The 3,595-nt window shown below is 37.5% G+C and overlaps 1 pseudogene; it reads left to right on the top strand.

The window, feature by feature from the left end:
* Positions 1-1,033: 1,033 nt before the first annotated feature.
* On the top strand, positions 1,034-1,951 carry LOC143675621 (olfactory receptor 1C1-like; annotated as a pseudogene).
* Positions 1,952-3,595: the final 1,644 nt, after the last annotated feature.

Raw genomic sequence — 3,595 nt, 5'->3', positions numbered from 1 at the left:
TACCAAGATGTATTAGTTAGGGTTCTCTAGAGAAAACAGAATCAACAGGGAACACTTGCAAATATAAAATTTATGAAAGTGTCTCATGTGACCGTAGGAACACAGAGTCAAAAATCCACAGGGCAGGCTGTGAAGCCGATGACTCCGATGGATGGCCTGGATGAACTCCACAGGAGAGGCTCACCAGCCAAAGCAGAAATGGAACCTGTCTGCTCTGAGTCCTCCTTAAAAGGCTTCCCATGATTACATTTAACATCGCTAATTGGAGAAGACACTCCCCTTTGGCTGATTACAAATGGAATCAGCTGTAGATGTAGCTGACGTGATCATGACCTAATCCTATGAAATGTCCTAATTGCAACAGACAGGCCAGCGCTTGCTGGCCAAGTTGACACCTGTCCCTAACCATGACAATTATCCTGCAATTTATTCTTATGCATTATATAGATATCCCCTTTTTAATTTATGGTGCACTAGAGTGGCTAGAGGGAAGTATCTGAAAATGTAGAGCTGTGTTCCTGTTGCCGTGTTTCTTGAAGATGATTGTATAATGATATAGCTTTTGCAATGTGACTGTGATTGTGAAAAAAATAAACACAAAAAGCCGTTATTGTGAACACAATCAATCATTAAAAGTAAGCATTTATACTGTATCAGATTAGCAGTATGAATTTAGAATTAACAAATCAATTAAATTTATAAATGCAAATAGTTATTTTATGATTACTATGGAAAATGAATATAATAGGAACAATAAAAATTCATTATTCAATTAATTTGCATTTTTAGTTTGGGAGAAAAAATGATGACTCTTTAAATAAATTGAGATTGTTACAACCACAGTGTCTATGTGAATATTCATAAATACAATATGTGGTTATCATAAACCAAATATGTAATTGGCAAACATCCAAACAAGCAATTCTGGATGGTATTTCATGATATACACACATACACACATCTTTGCAAATGAGACATTTGAAACTATTGGTCTGCAAATTTAATATTTTGTTCTTCTATATCTGTTTGGAAGATGGAAAGAAGAAATCTTATAGTCTATCAATGAATTTGTTCTCCTGGGAATTTCCAGCTCAGCAGCACCACAGCGTCAGCACTCCTTGCTCTTTCTTTTTATGTACTTGGTCACCATACGAGGGAAAACACTCATCATCATGGTCATCAGCTGTGACTATCACCCCATGTACTTCTCCCACAGTAACTTGGCCTCAGTGGACATCTGTTATGTTTCCACTATGGTCCCACAAATGGTAGTGAAAACCTTGAAGTTACCAAGACTATTTCTTTTACTGGCTGCCTCACCAAGCTCCTCTTCTTCATTTCTTTGGTGAATATGTTCAGCTATCTTCTCTGTGTGAAGGTATATGATAATTATGTGGCCATATGCCACCCTTTACATTACACATCCATAATGGATTTTCACCTCTGTGTCCAGTTCAGAGCTGGGCTCTGGGTTGTGACTTGTCTCTATACCCTCCTACACATTGTCCTAGTAACATGTCCCTCATTGTCTGCCTCCAGTGCTATCCATCATTTCTTCTATGATGTCAACACTACTCCTGTAGCTCTTCTGCTCTGATATGTCATGATGGCTATTTTTATGGTTGGAACTCTTTTGGCTCTCATAACTTTTTCTTGCATCTTCATATCTTATTTGGTTATCTTCTCTATCATTCTCAATGTCACTCCTACTTAGGGGAAATAGAGAGCCTTTTCCACCTGTGGCAGCCGTCTGTCTGTTGATGTGGTGCTCTGTGGCACAGCCATTTCTATCTACTTAAGCCCTTCCTCTTCTCAGACCCCTGTGAGGGATGTGCTCTCAACTGTCATGAATAACTTGATGATTCTGATGGTGAATCCCTTCATCTACAGTACAAGGAACTGGGATATGAAAAGAGCATTCATAATAATGTTTTGTATGTGCAGACTTTAATCAGCAACCAGGTCCTCAATGAGTAAATAAACAATACTATTTCAGTCATAAAAGAAAATGAGTCTGCAGGGAGACAATAATAACAATAATAAGATAAACCTGCTGTTTTGTTAAATGTCTCTGTGCTGGTTTGAAAGGATTTATATACCCTAGAAAAGTCATGTTTTAATCCTAATCCCATTTTGTAAAGGCAGCTGTTTTGTCTAATCCTCATTCAGTACTATAGATGGGAAACTTGACTGGCTTATCTCCATGGAAATGTGAAACTTGGTTAGAAGGAGATGTGTCTCCACCCATTCTGTGTGGGGCTTGACTAGTTTACTGGAATCCTATAAAAGAGAATGATGGGAGATTCTGAGAGCAGAGAATAACTATAAAATGATGAGAGAACCACAGAGTGCACCAGTCAGTGGCCTTTGGAGATGAAGAAGGAGAATGCTCCTGGGGAGATTCATGAAGCCAGAGGCCAAGAGAGGAAACTAGAAGATGTTGTCATGTTTATCAAGTACCCTTGCAGCTGAGAGAGAAACCATGAACCTCATCAAACTTCTTGAACCAAGGTATCTTTCTCTGGATGCCTTAGATCGGACATTTCTATAAATTTGCCTTAATTTGGACATTTCCATGGCTTAAAAACTGTAAACTTCCAACTTATTAAATTCCCCTTTTTTAAAGCCATTCTGCTTCTGGTATATTGCATTCTGACAGCTAGCAAACTAGAAAAGTCTCTATGTTTGAAAAATGTGTTTCATGCTTAATATGGATTTTGCTTTTACTCCTGGAGGTACTTTTGTATGTGTCTCCTCAGCTGCTTGTGTTCGACCTGGATCTCTTGAGGGTGGGTCCCTCTGCCTGGATATGCATGGGGTTCTAACTCACTGCTGTTAATGACTCTGTAGTTTGAATCCACAGCAGTGGGACCAGGCAGCATTTCCTCAGTGTGACCCTTAAGTTACCCCTAGTGATGGGGAGGGGTCCAGTCTATCAGGTCCAGGATGTAAATCTCCTACCTGATTTTTGCATTTTTACCATTTTTTTCCTTGATTCAGTGTACATAGTGCCCTTCCTCAGTCTGTATCATACTGTTTCAAACAAGTAAGGTTTGTCCTTTTATTAGTTGATTCTGAGAGAAGAGCTCTCCAGAAGAAGTCCTATGTCACCATGTCCATGATATCACTTTGAAAATATTTCTTAGTTGATAGAAAACTCACATCCTAAAACTTATCTCATGTGTTCTATATTTGTCCAAGAGGATGTTATAATCTTAAATTTCTCAAACACCTTGCAGTTTTGAACATAATTTTCAATGAGCCAAAGGGAAGTGGCATTTTATGTGCATGCATGATGCTCCCTGAAAACTTGGTTCTTCATTTTCTATTCTTATTTTACACTATTGACATCATTCCTTTTACAGAAATATATATCTCATTTTACTTCAATCTGTTTCTTAACTCACCTTTCCAATAAATCAAGTCATCTAAATAATTTTCCTAGTATTTCTTCTGGTTCATTAATTTAGACTGCTGTATAATATTTCATTGAAGAAAAAACTAACATTTACTTATCTGTTATCCTGTCAATCAATGGTCATTTAGTTAATTTCCAATTTTTTATAAGAATATTGCTCTAAATATCATCATAAAT

This window comes from Tamandua tetradactyla, chromosome 3 (assembly GCF_023851605.1).
Source record: "Tamandua tetradactyla isolate mTamTet1 chromosome 3, mTamTet1.pri, whole genome shotgun sequence".
Taxonomy (NCBI): domain Eukaryota; kingdom Metazoa; phylum Chordata; class Mammalia; order Pilosa; family Myrmecophagidae; genus Tamandua; species Tamandua tetradactyla.
This window is presented reverse-complemented; position numbering and strand designations above follow the sequence as displayed.